Source organism: Caretta caretta, chromosome 4, assembly GCF_965140235.1.
Source record: "Caretta caretta isolate rCarCar2 chromosome 4, rCarCar1.hap1, whole genome shotgun sequence".
NCBI lineage: Eukaryota > Metazoa > Chordata > Testudines > Cheloniidae > Caretta > Caretta caretta.
Window position 1 is genome coordinate 82,263,991 of NC_134209.1, and position 20,691 is coordinate 82,284,681.

Here is a 20,691-nt window from a genome sequence, read left to right on the forward strand (position 1 = left end):
CTGATCTGGGGTCATTTGACCTGGGCTCTGATCAGTGATAGGTTAATGCTGCATGCCTGAGTGCTGATTCACTGCAGCAGCTAAGTGAGCAGCCCTGGTCTGGCTGCAAGTGCGCCTCACAGTTGTGGTCTCAATGAAATATTGAGCAATGTAACAGTTCAAGTAAATGCTCTGGGACAAAACAAGGTGATTATGAAAGTTGTGCCTCAAATGTTAATTGCCACAGCTACTTCTGCTGATGTTGTATGAGAATTTTCATCATTTGACCTAGTGGATTTAAAGATTAGAAACCACAGGAACAGATAAAACAAACCTTGAAGTTCTATTTCTCAAGTATTTTAATTTTGAAAGCATTGTAAGTTCACTCAATGGTAATTGACTTGAGTTTTTATCATGGATTATAATTATTTAATGTTGCATAATGAAATTAATATTGATGTATTAATACAGCATCTGTGATTAGCATATTTAAAGTTTATATTGTAGTACTTCGTTAATTTATTGACTCTAGACAACGTTTTAGTACTAACAATATGTTTGTTTTGTAGTGAGAAAGATAGTATTCTGTTTGAGTTGTAAGAAAAACAATTTTAAATAAAAATATAGCTATTACCTAATCCTGCAAATGCTTGTATGTGTGTATCTTTAACATGTGCTTTATTGCAGTTAATGAGATTACTCACGAGAACATTTACACATTTGTCTACAGCAGCTTAGTAAAATTTAAAGATACTCCACTAGTAGTGCCATTCTAATTAAATATTTTAGAAATCAGCACTTATGTAGTTTATTGAAAGTTTTGTTGCAATTTTAGGTTAATTTATTAGGGCTGTCAAGTGATCTTAAAGGAATCGCAATTAATCGCACTTAATAGCACACCATTTATTTAAACATTATTGGATTTTTCCACATTTTCAAATATCGATTTCAATTTCAATGCAGAATACAAAGTGTTTAGTGCTTAGTTTATTTATTATTATAAATATTTGCACTGGAAAAATTTTCAATTTACTTAATACAAGTACTGTAGTGCAATCTCTTTATCATTAAAGTTAAACTTACAAATGCAGAATTATGCACAAAAAATAACCGCATTCAAAAACAAAACAATGTAAAACTTCAGAGCAGTGGTGGGCAACCTGCAGCCTGTGGGCCACATACGGCCCATCAGGGTAATCTGATTGCAGGCCGCAAGACATTTTTGCTGACATTGACCATCCACAGGCACGGCCCCCCACAGCTCCCAGTAGCCGCAGTTCGCCATTCCTGGCCAATGACCCCTTCACCTGCAGACGCCGATTCCCACAGTTCCCATTGGCTAGGAATGGTGAACTGCGGCCACTGGGAGCTGCGGGGGCCGTGCTTGTGGATAGTCATCAGCAAAATGTCTCGCAGCCCGCAATCAGATTACCCTGATGGGCTTCATGCGGTCCACATGCTGCAGGTTGCCCACCACTGCTTTAGAGCCTACAAGTCCACTCAGTCCTACTTCTTTTTCAGCTAATCACTCAGACAAACAAAGTTTGTTTACATGTGCAGGAGACAATGCAGCCCACTTCTTGTTTACAATGTCACCTGAAAGTGAGAACAGGCGTTTGCACGGCACTGTTGTAGCCAGCGTTGCAAGATCTTTATGTGCCAGATGTGCTAAAGATTCATATGTCCCTTCATGCTTCAACCACCATTCCAGAGGACATGTCCATGCTGATGATGGGTTCTGCTCTATAACGATCCAAAGGAGTGCAGACTGATGTATGTCCATTTTCATCATCTGAATCAGATGTCACCAGCAGAAGGCTGATTTTCTTTTTTTGGTGTTTCGGGTTCTGTAGTTTATGCATCAGAGTGTTGCTCTTTTGAGACTTCTGAAAGCATATTCCACACTGCAACCCTCTCAGATTTTGGAAGGCACTTCAGATTCTTAAGCCTTGGATCAAGTTCTGTAGCTATTTTCTTTGCATTTTGTCAAATCTGCAGTGAAAGTGTTCTTAAAATGAAAAAATAAAACTGGGTCATCATCCGAGACTTCTATAACATGAAATACAGGGCAGGAGACATACAATTCTCCCCCAAGGAGTTCAGTCACAAATTCAATTTTTTAAGGAGTGTCATCAGCATGGAAGCATGTCCTCTGAAATGGTGGTCTAAGCATTAAGATGCTAAACATTTGTATGCCCATCTGGCACATAAATACCTTGCAATGTTGGCTACAAAAGAGCCATGCAAACGCCTATTCTCACTTTCAGGTGACATTGTAAATAAGCGGGCATTATCATCTCCCGTACATGTAAACAAACTTGTTTGTCTGAGCGATTGGCTGAACAAGAAGTAGGACTGAGATTTGTAGGCTCTAAAGTTTTACATTGTTTTGTTTTTGAATGCAGTTATATTTTGTGCATAATTCTACATTTGTAAATTCAACTTTCATGATAAAGAGATTTCATTACAGTATTTGTATTATGTGAATTGAGTACTATTTTTACAGTGCAAATAATAAGTGAGCACTGTACACTTTGTATTCTGTGTTGTAATTGAAATTGATATATTTGACAATGTAGAAACATCCAAAATATTTAATTTCAATTGGTACTCAATTGTTTAACAGTGCAATTAAAACTGATTGATTAATTTTCATCACAATTTTTTGAGTTAATGGGGTGAGTTAACTGATTAATCGACAGCCCTAAAATGTATCAATCGGGTTGATGCTTTGTAAAAATGAATTAAATAAATTATTTAAATTTCCTTGTTTTAAATCACTCCAGTCTACATCTGTATTGTACTTCCTAAACAAAACTACACATCTACAATTCCCCATTGTAAATTTCCTTATTCCTATATAAATATTAATCTATTGCGCAAATTAAAATCTAGTAGTATTATAGCTAATATGGCTTTCCTCCAGGATTATGCAACTCTCTCCAAGCTACTATAATATAAATAAATAAATGGGGACTTGTGGAACAGAATATCCTGCTCTCAAGGGCCCTAGTTTGGGAAAAATCCCTATTCAGGAGGAACACTTAAGCACATACATAACTTTAATCACATTAAAGTCAGGGTGACCAGATAGCAAGTGTGAAAAATCAGGACGGGAGTAGGAGGTAATAAGAGCCCATATTTAAAAAAAGCCCCAAATATTGGGACTGCCCTTATAAAATCAGAATATCTGGTCACCTATAGCGAGGCAAGACTTGCCAGTGTGGCGCCTCCTGCTGGTCGTCTCAGGAATTAGCTCTTTCCAGCCTTCTGAGCGTCCTCTGCAGGCCAGTGTCTCACCTGCCACAGGCCCTGTGTCCCTCCTGGACCCCAGTGCCCCTTTTCCTCAGGGTTCTGCCCCCCAGAAGTAATCCACTCTCTCTGGGTCTCCCCTCCCTGGGGAACCCCCAACCCTCTGAACCCACCTTGCCTCAGTGGCTACTGCCAGTCATCATCTAGCCCCAGCTCACTGGGGCAGACTGCAGTCTGTAATGGCCACTCATCGTTGGCAAGGGGTTAGGATCTGCTGCCTCTGCCTATTCCCAGGCGGTATCTCTGCAGCCCTAGTACCTCTGTAGGCCTTCACCTTTACCAGGTTGGAGCTCCCCAACTGCTCTTGCCCTTTTCCCCCGCACTGCTCTGCTTCGGTAACTTGCTCCCAGGAAGCTAGCCCTTCCCATTCCAGGGCTAGAGTGAGACTCCTGTGCTTCTGGCCCCCAGTCCTCTTACAAAGGTCAGCTGGGTGCTGATGGAGCTGGCCACACCTGTGGCTGCTTCCCCAATCAGCCTAGCCTTTCCCAGCCACAGCCCTCTCCAGGGCTGCTTTAACTCTTTCTGGGCCGGAGCAGGGTGACCACCCTGCTACATCACTCTAATTAAAGTGCATGTGTAAAGTTAATGTGCTTCAGCATCCTTCTTGAATAGGGATGGACCTAAGTACATGCTTAAATGATTTCATGAATTAGGGCCAATTATAATGGTATAGAAACAGAGTTACTCCATTAACACCAATGAAGCTACTCCATTCAGATTTTCGCTGCTGTGCCTGGGGATGGAAATTTTCCTAAGAATTTCGACATGTAGATAGTTCAGTCCCATCAACACAGGAATGGCTTATAATGTATCATATTGACAACGTGAATTTCCTGATCATAATAACAGTATATAGTGTCTTTACTAAACTAAGGGTGGCTTTGAAGAACGTTTTATATAATCCATGATGGTCACATAGCTTACAACATATTTTAATTAACTCTCACTGAATTTTTATGCATACATTTACAGTATTAGATATTCTGTGTGCTGCCTGCAGGCATTTAGGAAATAGTGTTAATATTGGAAAGTAACTTTTATTCATTTTTCAAAGTAAAACAGAGTTAAGGAGCACTAATCAATACTGTGTTTCTGGGACTTTCAAGAGATCACCTGTATTTGGGTAAACTTTGAGTCAGTTTGAGTTGGGCAGCTCAGAACACTGTACAAGGCTTTCACAATTTACCTCACTTAGTTGCAACTGGCTGTCTTGTTAAATTAAACAAATGTAAAATATATATAAAAAAACCGAGCCACGTAAAAACTGTACACCTCACTATATTTTATCTTACTAATATTGTAAATGTGTTAATGAATAATAAGATTGGTGCTACTATTTGGCTTTATAAGAAATTAGTGGGGTGAGGGACACTTTTTGATAGCTCCAGACCCGAACTCCTCATTCTTCACTAGTTCTTAAAGGTTTCAAAAGGTTAATACTCACTTTCAGGTAGGGGTGCGTGTGTGTGTGTGTGTATATATATATATGTATATATAGAGAGAAAAAATTTAGAATAGCCTCTGGGGCAATCTCTTCTATATTCACAAAAAGTACTTTTAGAAACTTATATTGTAACATGGCCAATTGTTCAAATACTCTGGCTACTATTAGCCTCTGTGTACTCAAATAACCTTGTTACTATGTATTCACTATCTCTGAATTCAATTCCCTGGGTGCCCATAGTTACTTAAAGGTGTGCATTTGCTAAGCACTGCAGTCTGTTCATGACAAGGAGGAACAGTTACTATTCACTTTCCATTGAGGCCAATATACATGAGCATTATCATTTTCCGGGTAAGTATGAAAGTCTGGCAGAATTCCCTGTATTGAAGTGTAAATGGTTTCAAAAATCCCATATTGTGAATCATAGAATAATATTGGAACATATTTGTGATAATATTCAAGTAACTTTCACAGAGCACATGAGATGTCAATTATGTTGGCATCTTGGAATTGATATGTAGTGCTCTGAGGCACAACATATGGGTTTCAAAGGTCAAGAAAGGCAATCTCTCGCTACGTGGAATTCTCTTCTTCTCCCATCCTACCATAAAATGACCCTGATTATTTTAGGTTGTTAGTTTCTGGTTGATACCGATAGGCAATTCCTGAGCCCACTGTAGTAAATATCAGGTATTCTTGCTGCTACTGCTACTTCAGAACAACAAAGAACTCCCTTTTTAGACCATGATTCTACAAGGTAGTTAGGTATATGCCTAACTTTAAGGATGTGAGTAGTCCCACTGAGCTTAATATGATACACATATGCTTAAAATTTTGCTGAATCAGGGCCTATATCTACTCACTGAACAAATACTTTAGGGAATTTTAATTATTTGATTTATCTGATCATGACCGTCTTTAAGAGCATAATGCTTCTGTATTAAAAACCATTACTACGTGTGGGCTGAAAAATAAAATAGGCCATTATGAATATAATAAAGCACTTGCCAGAAACCGTTCCAACTTGAAGCTTTCTTTGAATTTAAACAAGGTTATTTCAAGGTTATAATGCAAAGTAGTTTTAGTGCAGCAGCACTCAAAATATACACTCCAAAACTCTTGAAAATGAATTAATAAATGTTGAAATAACTAACATTGCTAATTCCAAAGTCCTTTGATTGCTTAATGCTGATGAGAAAATAGGTACACTTCAAAATACATTTTAGTAGGAGTAAAGCTGGTTCCTAAAAATTCTGAGCTGATATTTTGTCTCCTCATCCTTTGAATAAATGTAAGAATAAGTTAAAAAATTATTCAGTAAGTAGTAACAATATGACCTGCAATGAAAGACAACCTCTATTAATAAGAACTTGTTGATGTTTTTTATTTGATTCCTATCAGTAAAACAGAGATGGGGGAAGAAACAAGCCAAAAGAAATTCTTTCAAGACTTGCAAATTAGTTCAAGTCTTTGGATGCATCATAAAGGAACAAAATGGACACTGTGTAGAATCAAGCACATGGGTTTATTATGCATAGCACTGGCGGAGTGTTACTTTGCTTATTAGGCTCAGAGACACTGCCAAACAATTGAATACGATGGATTATATGGAATCATCATGGGCGGAGGGAAGTGATGGGGTGGGAGGTCCCGAGCCCCTGTATAGGTCTAGCAGCAAGACAAGATAAGCACAGTAAGCCAATAGCCTAATGATTACATAATGTCTCCACCCATGGTTTCAGGTTAACATGTAACATATATTGTTTGTACACAGGTGTTTTCCTTTAAACAATGTATAAAGTGTATAAGTACAAAATATATATGTTGAATTCTGACTTGGGGTCCATAGGAATGAGGTAGCTCCTCTGATTGTCCAACAGGTACATTCCTGGGGGTTAAAGCAAAGAGACATTGAAAAGTACATGGCAATAGAAATTGTTTTTCAGGTTGCTCATTGTGTTTCTAAAAGGCTAACATTGGCATCTCAGAGGGAGGAGGTGCACCAATTAGAAGAGGAGATGTCAGATCTCATACCGACATGCTTGGACCTCTCCATGAACTGAAGGTTGGTATGTAAGGGAGAGTGTTGGTATCTCTTCCTGCAAAAGGAGTAGACATAGACACAGACATAGACACAGTGGGCCCCTTTCAATACTTTGTTCTGTTTTCAGCTTCAGATAAGAGTGTGAATTACTGCTCCGCATCTGGAGTTTTGCTTACCATGCTTATCTTAGTAAAAAACAAGGTTGTCTCTTGTTTGTTCTACTTCTCTTAGCTAATATTGTTCACTGTTTGCTAAGCCTCTAGGCCTCTTTGACCAAGCTTTGGACTTTGGGCCTCTGAAAATTTGGTGACATAGCCTGTGTTAGGATTTTACATACACAGCACATGGATTTTGGCCCTTTACATCATTAGAACTATTATCTTTGTGTTTTCATGTAAGTCCTAGGGCTATCTGGATTGTTTTAACTGGTGAATTCCATATGTAGGTTCCAAGCATCATTTACACTATAAAAGTTCATGATGTTCTATTTACAAAATTATTTCTGTCCAGTGAAACTTCCTGACATCCTAGTTAGTAGGAAGGAATAGTCACTGTTAAAGACCACCAATGATTCTCAATAAGCCATTTTCATAGATTCCAAAGCCAAAAGATAGCAATGTGATCATCTTGTCTGAACTCCTGTACAAAACAGGCAAAAAAAAAAAACCTCCCCAAAACAATTCTCTTTGAACGTCAACATGTCTTTCAAAAAAAAAAAAAATCCAACCTCAGTGTAAAAATTACTAGTGATGGCAAATCCATAATGACCAATGGAAAATGGTTCCAGTGGTTCATTACTCTCACTGTGAAAAATTTATACCTTATTTCCAGTCCAAATTTGTCTCGCTTCAACTTTCAGCAATTAGATCATGTTATACATTTCTCTGCCAGATTGAAGAGCCCATTGTCAAACGTTTGTTTCCCCGAGTAGGTACATATAGACCATAATAAAGTCAGCCCTTAACCGTCTCTTTGTTAAGCTGAATAAATTAGGATCCTGGAATTGTTCACTATGGGTGTGTCACTGTCTTGAGTGATTCACGTCCATGAGTGCCTACCTCAGGGCAGATGGTCAAAAGCAGGGCAGATACCCCAAATTGGTGGTATGTTCTATAATTAGATTTCACCAAACCAGTACCAAATGTGAACTCCCAAAGTACCACAATAGTCTTATAATGGAACCACAGAAAGTTCCAAGACACTCCAGTCTATTGTGCCATCCAGGCAAGCTGGACTATGTGATAAATGATCACTTACACCAAAAATAACAAGATTTTCAAGTTACACTAGTCCCAAGAGACCAGTCAGTCACACAGGTTGACTTGCATCCTAGATTTCACACCAAAGGCAATGCTAACAAAGGCTTATTAGCTAAGAAAATGGAATGAGTTATTGAGTGGTTAAAGCAGGTAAAATGTATGTATAGTCTATAATTTCAAAAGGTAGCAGTGATGTAGTAATCTGGCCAGTTTCCCAAATGTCTTTTAGGGCTACACAGAGTAACTCTGAGGATCTCCATCTTTGTATTCAGTTATTCTGCCCTGTTAGAATCCAAACAGTTCAGAGATGAAGAATTATTACTTCTGTCCATATTTATAACTTCTTCTCACAGAAACGAAGTGATCACGACAGTTTCCACACAGGTCTCTTCTTCATTAGGTGCTGGAGGAGGGAGAGGAACACACTTAACAAAGTATTTGATCCTTGATCTCACACAATGGCTCATTTGCATTTAATGAACAGGATTTAACATAATCTTGTAAGAGACCATCATTTGCATTACACAAGGCTTCTTTCTCATTTGATGGGTTACTTAATTACAGGGGTATATACAATGTGAATGTTTGCTGTTACAGTATAACATAGGGTATAGTTGAGTGAGAATAATGCAGCATATTTATTTTGATAATGCTAACACACAGGTAAACAATGGTAACACACAGGTTTCCAGCTGTGCATTTGTAAGCGTTCAGTGAGGCATCAGAGCTTGGAATGAACCAGCACCTGGTCTGCCAGCATGAAAATGGGTATGTCTACAGTGCAACTGGGAGCAAGCCTTCAGACTGGGTATACAGACTCATGCTAGTGGGGTCTGATCTAATGCACTATAGATAGCAGTGTGACTGTTGTGGCTTAGACTCTGAAGCCCACATGACCCCCTACACTTGAGAGCCTGAACTCCAGCAAGAGCCACAATATTCACACTGCTGATTTCACTGTACTATCTCAAGCCCTGCTTAACATGAATCTGTCTCCCTGATCTGGAGCATCCCAGCTGCAGTATAGACATACCCTGTGTGGCATATTTTCTAATCCTTTTATCATTCTTGTCTCTTCTCCTCCCCAATTTATCAACATCTTTCTTGAATTGTGGATATCGTAACTAGACGCAGTTGTGTAGAAGTCCAGTAGCGGTTGCAACAATGCCAAATGTGGAGGTAAAAGAACTTCTCTATTCCTACTCCTAACCCTCTGTTTGTGCATCCAAAGATCTCATTAGCTCTTTTGGCCACAGTGTCACACTTGGAGCTCATGTTCAGCTGATTATCCACCATGACCCAAAAATCTCTTTCAGAGTCACTGCTTCCAGGTTAGAGTCCTCCATTCTGTATGTATGGCTGACCGTCCTTTTTCCTAGATGTTATGCTTATATTTGGCTATATTAAAAATGCATATTGTTTGCTTGTCCAGCTTACCAAACAGTCAAGATTGCTCAGATCTTTTAGCAGTCTTTCATTATTTACCGTTCCCCCCAATGTCTGAGTCATCTGCAAACTGTATCAGTTATTATTTTTTGTCTTCTACCAGGTTACTGATGATAAAGTTAAATAGCATAGGGTCACAAACTGATCCCTCTGAGTCCCCCAAGAAACAACACCCAATCAATTATGATCCCCCATTTAGTTATAAATTGAGACTTATCCAGCTTTTTAATCCATTTAATGTGTGCCATGTGAATATTTATATTCTAGTTTTTTAATCAAAATGTCATGAGGTAACAAATCAAATGCCTTACAGAAGTCAAAGGTAACAGTGTTGATGTAATACACTTAATCAGCCAAACTTGTAATATCATAAAAAATTCAGGTTAGTTTGGCAGGATCTACTTTCCATAAATCTATGTTATTAACATTAATTATATAATCTTCCTTTAATTCTTCATTAATCGAGTCCCATATCAGCTGCTTCGTTATCTTGCCCAGAGTCGATGTCAGCTGATGACCTATAATTACCCAGGTCATCCGGTTTATCCTTTTTATATATTGACACAACATTAGTTCTTTTGCAGTCTTCTGGAACTTCTCCAGGGAGGGTTCCAAGACTTATTGAAAATCAACGTTAATGTTTCAATGAGATCATCAGCCAGCTCTTTTAAAATTCTGAGATGCAAGTTATCTGGACCTTCTGATTTTAAAATATCTAACCTAGGAAACTACTTTTTAACATCCCTCTGAGATACTAGTGGCATCATAGAACTGGAATGGACCTTGAGAGATCATCTAGTCCAGTCCCCTGCACTCAAGGCAGGACTAAGTATTATCTAGACCACCCCTGACAGGTGTTTGTCCAACGTGCTCTTAAAAATCCCCAATGATGGAGATTCCACAACCTCCCTAGGCAATTTAGTCCAGTGCTGAACCACTCTGACAGTTAGGAAGTTTTTCCTAATGTCCAATCTAAACTGCCCTATGTATGTGTGCAACTGATTGTTCCTTCCTAATTGGAGTACTTTGCATTTGTCCTCATTGAATTTCATCCTGTTTACTTCAGACCATTTCTCCAGTTTGTCAAGATCATTTTGAAGGTTAATCCTATCTTCCAAAGCACTTGCAACCCCTCCCAACTTGGTATTGTCCGCAAACTTTATAAGTGTACTCTCTGTGCCATTATCTAAATCGTTGATGAAGATATTGAACACAACTGGACCCTGTGGGATCACACTCATTATGCCCTTCCAGCATGAATGTGAACTACTGATAACCACTCTCTGGGAACGATTTTCCCACCAGTTATGCACCCACCTTATAGGAGCTCCATCTAGGTTGTATTTCCCTAGTTTGTTTATGAGACGGTCATGCGAGACAGTATCAAAAACCTTACTAAAGTCAAGATATACTACATCTACTGCTTTCCCCCTATCCACAAGGCTTATTACCCTGTCAAAGAAAGCTATCAGGTTGGTTTGACATGATTTGTTCTTGACAAATCCATGCTGACTGTTGTTTATCACCTTATTATCTTCTAAGCGTTTGCAAACTGATTGCTTAATTATTTGCTTTATTATCTTTCCGGGTACAGAAGTTAAGCTAACTGGTGTGTAATTCCCCAGGTTGTCCTTATTTCCCTTTTTATAAATGAACACTGTATTTGCCCTTTTCCAATCTTCTGGAATGTCTCCCGTCTTCCTTGATTTTTCAAAGATAATCGCTAATGGCTCAGATATCTCCTCAGTCAGCTCCTTGAGTATTCTAGGATGCATTTCATCAGGCCCTGGGGATTTGAAGACATCTACCTTGTCTAAGTAATTTTTGACTTGTTCTTTCCCTATTTTAGACTCTGATCGTATCTCATTTTCACTGCCATTCATTCACTATGTTAGATGTCCACTTGCCACCAATCTTCTTGTTGAAAAACTGAAACAAAGAAGTCATTAAGCACCTCTGCCATGGAAAATGTCATCATGCGACATCTGTTTTTTTTTCCAACTATAGAAAAAAATCAAACACTTCTGCCTTTGCTGCATTATTATTGACAAGTTTACCATATCCATCTAGTAATGGACCGATTCTTTTTGTTCCTAATATACTTTAAAAACTCCTTATTGTTCTTAACTCTTCTGGATATAGATTTCTCTGTCTTTTTTCCTTATCAATTTTCTACAATTCCCAGCTTCTGACTGCAATTCATTACTATTGACTTCCCTTTCTTCCATTTGTTTTATATAGATATCTGCTTGGACTTCCCATATGAACCATGTTGGTATATTAACCATATAACCTTCTTCCTTAGTTGTGGTATTATGACTTTTGAGGATTAAGTAAAAAATATTCTTAAACAATTCCCAATCATCATGTACAGTTTTTCCTGATTACTTTCTTCCTCAGAGCTGATTTGACTCTCAGTTGTGTTCAGTTTTGTGAAATTGGCCATTTTAAAACACCAAGTATATGTGATACTCATTTGGACTTCCTTCTGTTTGCACATAAAAAATGTGATCAATTCATGAGTACTTGCACCTAAGCTACCTTAAATGTTTAGTTCTGTGATTGGTCCCCTTTTATCTGTCAAGGTGAAGTATAATATAGAAGTCCCCCGTTGAATGCAACACTTCTTGAGTTAGAAAATTGTCATCTGTAATATTTAGAAATTCCAAAATTCATGGTGTTACATAGTGTTGAACAGTATCATTGCAGTCCACCTTTTATTAGACATCTCTTCTAAAATGCAGAAGGTCAAGAGCAACAGGGCACTGACAGATTTACTCCCATTTAAATTTGTCAGGGGTTCCAGACTTTTGGGCCATACCCTGCAATTCTTACTCGGATGGAACTAGAGAGACAAGGTGGGTGAGGTAATATCTCTTATTGGATGAACTTCTGTTCTTGAAAGAGACACGCTTTCGAGCTACACAGAGCTCTTCTTCAGCATCTGGGAAAGGTGCTCAGAGTATCACAGCAAAATACAACATGGGACGGATTGTTTAGCATAAGTAGTTAACACATACTGTAAGAGACCATGTAAGGTGAAGTGGCCAGTTAACACCTCTGCAACCATAGGACAAAAAACAGGGTTAGCAGATTCCAGATTATTGTAATAAGCCACAAATCCAGTGTCTGTTTTAAGACAATGATTTTTAAAGTCTAACAAAGTTAGGAATTTAACCTCCCAGATTTCTCTTTTGCGTTGTGAGGGTTTCTTTTGAAGATGAGGACTGAGAGATCAGTTATGGAGTGATCACTTTGTCAAAGTGTTCACCTATGAATTATAGGGTGGTTTTGTCTTTTATCATTTTTCTGCATGAGTTCATTCAAGTGTGTAGTGACTGGCTTCACCAAATATAGTTGTTATTGGGTCATTTAGTGCACTGAATGAGGTACACCACATGTTGTGATAAGCATGTGTAAGACCCATGAATTTTGAAAGGTGTGTTGTGGGGTGGGCATTGATCATTGTAGTGCGGGAGATATGTCTGTAGGTTTTGCATCTATTGTTCTGGCAGGATCAGGTGCCACTTTGAGTTGGTATGTCTTGTTCTGTGGAGCTTGCTTCCGATGATGAGTTTGGCAAGGTTGGGTGTTGTTTGAAGAGGGGGGGTTAGGAAAGATTTCTTTCAGGATGTGATCCCCTTCAAATATAGATTGTAATTGTTTGTTGGTGCCTTGTATGGGTTCCAGTGTGGGGCAATAGGTGACAAGTAGGGGCATGTAGTTGGAAGGCAGGGTTTCTGTATTGAAACAGGTTTTTGGGAGGGTCATTCCATGATGCAATCTACTTCTCTGGAATGTCCTTGTCTGGTGAAGGCAGTTTTAAGTGTGTTAAATTGTATATCTCAAACTTTCTCCTGGGAGCATATTCAGTGAATCTGAATGCCTAGCTGTAGATAACAGATTTCTTGGTGTGTTTTGTATGGTTACTGGTAAGTGACCTTCCTGGTAGGTAAGTGTGGTGATCTATACGCAAGAAGCGAATGGTTGTCTGCTGGGTTCAATTGTTGTAGCTGATCATGGTGTCCATGAAGTTGATGCTGATGCAGGAGCATTCTAGAGAGTTGTTTGGAAGGGTGACAGTCGTTGACATTGTGATGGAAATCTGTGAAGGAGTTTACGTAGTCTGTCCAGAGGATGAAAATATCATTGATATCTCCCAGGTATATCACTGAGTTTCTGCCCTTATCCAGAAAGTCTTCCTCAAGGTGAAGAGGTTGGAATTTTGGGGAGCCTTGGCTGTTACCATGGTTTGGACAAAGTGTTTGTTGAATATAAAATTGTTATGGATGAAGATGAAATGGATGAGGTTGGCAATGTGTTTAGGGTGGATATCTGAGTATTGTTCATTGTCTTGCAGATATTTGTTACAGACAGCTAACCCGTCATTGTGTGGGATGTTGTTGCAGAGGGAGGTGACGTCCATGGTCGGAATGATAGTGTTCTGAGGGAGGTTGTTAATGTTGCAGAGTTTCTGGAGGAAATCGGTTGTGTTCTGGAATAAGCTGGACTTTTTGTGTGCTGAGTGATTTGAGGATGGTTTCTATGAGCCCTGATACTCCTTCAGTAAGAGTGCCATGGCCAGATATGATGGGGATGCCTGAGTTCCCTTGTCTGTGTATCCTTGGAAGCATGTAGAAGATACCTGGGATGGGTGTGTGAGGAATGAGGTTGTAGAGTTTTTCTTGGGGTGGTTTGGGAAAGGATTTGATTGTGTCCTTAAATTCCTGGGTGACTTGTGGTGTGGGGTTGTGTTTGAGTTCTTTATAGTAGAAAGCTGTTGATTTGCCTTGTTAACATAGTTGTCCTGGTGGAGAATTATGATGGCACCCCCTTTGTCTGCTTGTTTGATTGCTGTCTGGTGGACGGATTTCAGGGGCTTCTTTGTCTTGTGACTGTAGTGGTGTTAATTGACCACTTCACCTTGAATGGTTTCTTACAAAATGTGTGAATTACTTATGGAAATCTGTTCCACTTTGGATTTACCTGTGAGTACCTTTCCCAGGCATGATGAGCTCTGTGTAGCTTGAAAGTTTCTCTTTCAAGAACAGAAGTTCGTCCAATAAAAGATATTACCTCACCTACCTTGTGTCTCTAATGTCCTGGGACCCACACAGCTATAACGACACTGAAATCAGAAAAACCTCACAGTCATTTCAGTTTTCAAGACTGAACACCAAATGCTGTCCTCCTTTCTTTCCCCATCATCCTTTCCAGCTATTGTCTCATAAGACACTTTTCCTACCATTGCTACCACTGGTGTCATTCCATTAGCAGTAACAAGAGTGGGAGTGCTGATATCTGACAGCATTCTTATTCATAGATTCATAGATATTTAGGCCAGAAGGGACCATTATGATCATCTAGTCTGACCTCCTGCACAATGCAGGCCACAGAATTTCACCCACCACTCCTAAAAAAGACCTCACATCTATATCTGTGCTATTGAAGTCCTCAAATTGTAGTTTGAAGACCTCAAGGAGCAGAGAATCCTCCAGCAAGTGACCCGTGCCCCATGCTACAGAGGAAGGCGAAAAACCTCCAGGGCCTTCCAATCTGCCCTGGAGGAAAATTCCTTCCCGACCCCAAATATGGCGATCAGCTAAACCCTGAGCATATGGGCAAGATTCATCAGCCAGATACTACAGAAAATTCTTTCCCGGGTAACTTGGATCTTACCCCATCTAAAAACCCATCACAGGCCATTGGGCCTATTTACCATGAATATTTAATTACCAAAACCATGTTATCCCATCATACCATCTCCTCCATAAACTTATCGAGTTTAATCTTAAAGCAAGATAGATCTTTTGCCCCCACTACTTCCCTCGGAAGGCTATTCCAAAACTTCACTCCTCTGATGGTTAGAAACCTTCGTCTAATTTCTAATCTAAATTTCCTAGTGGCCAGTTTATATCCATTTGTTCTTGTGTCCACATTGGTACTGAGTTTAAATAATTCCTCTCCCTCTCTGGTATTTATCCCTCTGATATATTTATAGAGAGCAATCATATCTCCCCTCAACCTTCTTTTAGTTAGGCTAAACAAGCCAAGCTCCCTGAGTCTCCTTTCGTAAGACAAGTTTTCCATTCCTCGGATCATCCTAGTAGCCCTTCTCTGTACCTGTTCCAGTTTGAATTCATCCTTCTTAAACATGGGAGACCAGAACTGCACACAGTATTCCAGGTGAGGTCTCACCAGTGCCTTATATAATGGTACTAAAACCTCCTTATCCCTACTGGAAATACCTCTCCTGATGCATCCCAAGATGACATTAGCTTTTTTCACAGCCATATCACATTGGCAGCTCATAGTCATCCTATGATCAACCAATACTCCAAGGTCCTTTTCCTCCTCCGTTACTTCTAGTTGATGCGTCCCTAGCTTATAACTAAAATTCTTGTTATTAATCCCTAAATGCATGACCTTACACTTCTCACTATTAAATTTCATCCTATTCCTATTACTCCAGTTTACAAGGTCATCCAGATCCTCCTGTAGGGTATCCCTGTCCTTCTCTAAATTAGCAATACCTCCCAGCTTTGTATCATCTGCAAACTTTATTAGCACATTCCCACTTTTTGTGCCCAGGTCAGTAATAAAAAGATTAAATAAGATTGGTCCCAAAACTGATCCTTGAGGAACTCCACTGGTAACCTCCCTCCAACTTGACAGTTCACCTTTCAGTAGGACCCGTTGTAGTCTCCCCTTTAACCAATTCCCTATCCACCTTTCAATTTTCCTATTGATGCCCATCTTATCCAATTTAACTAATAATTCCCCATGTGGCACAGTATCAAACGCCTTACTAAAATCTAAGTAAATTAGATCCACTGCGTTTCCTTTATCTAAAAAATCTGTTACTCTCTCAAAGAAGGAGATCAGGTTGGTTTGGCACGATCTACCTTTTGTAAAACCATGTTGTATTTTGTCCCATTTACCATTGACTTCAATGTCCTTAACTACCTTCTCCTTCAAAATTTTTTCCAAGACCTTGCATACTACAGATGTCAAACTAACAGGCCTATAATTACTTGGATCACTTTTTTTCCCTTTCTTAAAAATAGGAACTATGTTAGCAATTCTCCAATCATACGGTACAACCCCTGAGTTTACAGATTCATTAAAAATTCTTGCTAATGGGCTTGCAATTTCTTGTGCCAATTCTTTTAATATTCTTGGATGAAGATTATCTGGGCCCCCCGATTTAGTCCCATTAAGCTGTTTGAGTTTCGCTTCTACCTCAGATATGGTGATGTCTACCTCCATATCCTCATTCCCATTTATCATGGGAATAATAATTCTTATTATTGTTTCATCAAGATCTGCTCTGAGCATGGTTAAAGAACACAGAGGTACAAAATGATTGTGCCCTTTCTAAGCTAGTGGGAATTTGCTACAATGGGTGGAGTGGTAGCGATAGTGAAAGGTTTTAAGGAAGAGAGTTGAGGGTATGTAATGGGCTCTAAGCAGAGGTTCTTAGAAGTTCTCCTCCTCTTATCCTGTGTCAACCTACCAGCTGTTAGAGGCCTTGCCCTCCCCGGAGCATCCGGCCTATGAATACAGTGGACACTCATTTGGTTGACCAACCACAATATAACCTACATGGTGCTCCAGCATTTGACCTTGAATAAGGACTGTACGGTTCAGCCAATAGTTCATAGTTTATCTGGTGTGCTTATATGAAAGAGTGTGAAAGTTAAGGTATAAGCACTCCTAACTTTTACCCATCGTGGAGGATTGGGGAAACCTGACCAGCCCAACTCAGAAGAAGAAAAAATATTTAAAAGGTTCCTACATTTATACTGCAACCAGGGCTGTAGTTCTCAGCTCATTTAGATGTTCCTGTGCTAGCTTTAAGCTAGACAGCTCTCTAAAAATAGCAGTAAGATTGCAATAGCATGGATTTCAATGTGGATTAGATACATGAGTTCATAGCTGGGATCCACGTGGGCTTTACAGGTGATTCAGAAGACTCTGCAACTGTGAGCTCACTGCTATTTTTAATGAGCTAGCTAGATTAAAGCTAGCATGGGTACATCTATGTGAACTGTAAATTACACTCCCTGTCTCAGTATAGCCATAGCCTTAGTGTTGTGCTCTTTGGTGTTGGTTCATATGTGACAAGACATCTCCTGCTAAAGCCTGTGCAAATACTTATCAAAAGGAAAGATTCGGGGGGTGGGGGGGAGAAAACATGAGAACGGAATATTTGAGAGAAAAAGAGTAGAAATGTTTAGAGTGAAATTCCCCCCTCACATTCCAAGCAGTGGTGTTTCATAGAGGACACTATGAGCAGGAAGGAATTTTCCTCACAAACTGGGAGGAATGCAGCACAGTAAACTTAATCCTTCCATGTTGCTATTATATTTCCATAAACTGGCATAACAGTAGCTACCACTATGCAATCTCTATACAGGCTGTGTTGGCCATCAATTCTGCGTATTCTTGCCCCTCATCCAACCCAACCTAAGCCACCTCTATGTAGCCCTGATTAAGCTCCCTTTAAAGTCAATAGGACTATTTGCATGATTTCAGTAGGAACTGGATTAAGTCCTATGCTGGCATATATGGGCCTGTAAACAGTCCACCATATGGTCACTCTCATTACTATTATTATTCTGCTTAGTTAAAAGTTACCCTGTGCTGAGCGTGCTCTTTTCCCTTTTTAAATGGTTAGTTGTGAAGAACAACACAATTTTTAGCTATAAGAGTCTTAGATAATTGCTAAACTAAAAGCTTGCTTTTAGAAATGCAACGAGTAATGCAATTATGCTTATCCAGGAAATTTAACTGTATGCGCACAATCAACAAAACTTGGAGTCTAGTCCAATGAGTGTTCCATGTTCACTTTCCTTTGTTTGCAAATTGAAATACTTTCTGCTACTAGAACAGAAAATCAGTTTATAAGATGCTTTTATAGATCAGCACAAATGAAAATTCACCTACATTCAGTCCTCATGCTGTTCTACATAAATGTTGATGCATTGTTTTAAAAAAAGTCCATATTTGATGCTTACATTCTGGAATAAAGATCTTTTGCATTTTAAAAACCTGTGCAATCTGTTGTGGTTTTTTTCACCCTGGAAGATAAGAAATATTTTCTCCATGCCTTGGAATCTTTAAGTAACCATTTTCTCAAATGTGTTTATTAAATGGTTTGTATCTAAGTTAAAAAGTTTTCTACAGGAGGATTAAAGTAATATTTAGGGGTCATTAATACAAACTGATTGCTGTTAAATTGGCAGCTTTGTTACCATGTCTTAGGAACACATGAGTGAAGCAAAAAGTAGTTCACATCAATTTTATTGCTAAAACAACTTGAAAAACCTTGATTATTCACTAGTGGCCATTTAAAGCGGTTACCACATAATAATAGTTATAACAGCAACAGTTTCCACTCTATTTAGAATACAAGAGAACTATATCAGCTGTGTGGTAAGTCAGCAACTATTGACTTCTAAATGGATTCTACTGAATGACATTTAAATCAAAACACAAACTGAACTGAAAATGTTTGTAAATCAATGTTATAACCTAAAGTAATATTTGATATTCATAGTAGTCCTCTCAATAAAATAAGCATTGACACTTTTATGTCAAGAGATGATGTAAGAAAACAAACCGATTTGAAATTCTCATGCCTAGAAGTTCTGAGTCCTAACCTTTATTGATTTTTATTGTGACTTGTAATCAGTAATGTCATGTATTTTTACTTACTGATATGGATTTCCATCTTGGGTGAGCAAACAATAATGCAGAATATTTTATCGAAGTTGCTGAGGATGTCATCCAGAAACAGAGAAAATTAGTTCTTTGCCTTCTGCTCAGACAACTAAAACAAATGGAAAAGATGAGTGCCACTCAGATGTAATCCTCCTAAATTTCTGTTTGAGTGTTCCTCACACTATTTAATCTTCATTGAGAAAGAACAAATACCCAACATAGTCTTAAAGTAAGTTGTAGAAGATAAAATATTTTTCTACAATCATGATCGGCCTCACACTTAGTTGTTGTTTTTTTAAAAAAACAGAAATGATTGGCAGCTCAGCTTTTCCATCATAAATAGAATGACATTCACAACGTCAAACATCGCGGCCTCTCCCACAACCACAAGCCTCTATATAAATCCATGGTATGCCCACATCTTGAATACTTTGTGCGGATGTAGTCAACCCTTCTTAAGAGAGATACTGGAATTGGAAAAGGTACAGAAAATGGCAAAAAAAACCCAAAAACGATCAGGGGTCTAGAACAGCTTCCATCTGAGGAGAATTAATAAGAATGGGACTGCTCAGCTTGGAAAAGAGATGATTAAGGTGGGGATATGATTGAGGTCTATGAAATCATGACTGGTGTGGAAAAAGTAAATAAGGAAGTATTGTTTACTCTTTCTCATAACACAAGAACTAGGTGTCACCAAATGAAATTAAGAGGCAGCAGGTTTAAAACAAACAGAAGGAAGCATTTCTTCATACAACGTACAGTCAATCTTTGCAGTTGTGGAACTCTTTGCCAGGGGATGTTCTGAAGGCCACGAGCATAACAGGGTTCAAAAAAGAACTAGATGAATTCATGGAGGATAGGTCCATCAATGACTATTAGCCAAGATGGGCAGGGATGGTGTCACTTGCCTCTGTTTGCCAGAAGCTGGGAATGGGCGAGAGGGGATGGATCACTTGATGATTACCTGTTCTGTTCATTCCCTCTGGGACACCTGGCATTAGCCACTATTGGAAGACAGGATATTAGGGTAGATGGACCTTTGGTCTGACCCAGTATGGCTCTTCTTATATTTGCACTAAGTCAAAAGGGAACTTGGATCAAAATAAAGCACATATTTCAGAAGAGAAAGACACTAAACTTACAAAAGCTCTTATGGGTTTAGGAGGCACTTAATTACAGACTGACAAAACCTTTGCATAGATTAATTACAGGTTGACATAACCTTTGCATGTATAAGATGGTGCTTCAGTCTTGTCTGAGGTTCTTTTGTAAAATAAAGCTCCATGTTCTTTCCATGCCCATCCCAGGGAGACCCCTTGCCACACTCCAAGCTTTAAAGCTCCCTGAGATTCTACTTGGAGCAGGATGTAAAGGCCTGAGAATGTCCATTCAACTTTTGTCTCTTTGATACTAATTCCTTGGGAAATGCTCTCGTTAAAGCCATACCTAAAGCGCTGTCTAACTGCATTTTTCACTGCTAT

General features: G+C 39.0%; 1 protein-coding gene across 11 annotated transcripts in view; it reads left to right on the forward strand.

The window, feature by feature from the left end:
* Positions 1-20,691, forward strand: part of GALNTL6 (polypeptide N-acetylgalactosaminyltransferase like 6) — a 928,998-nt gene that overhangs the window by 457,779 nt on the left and 450,528 nt on the right. The window lies entirely within an intron of this gene.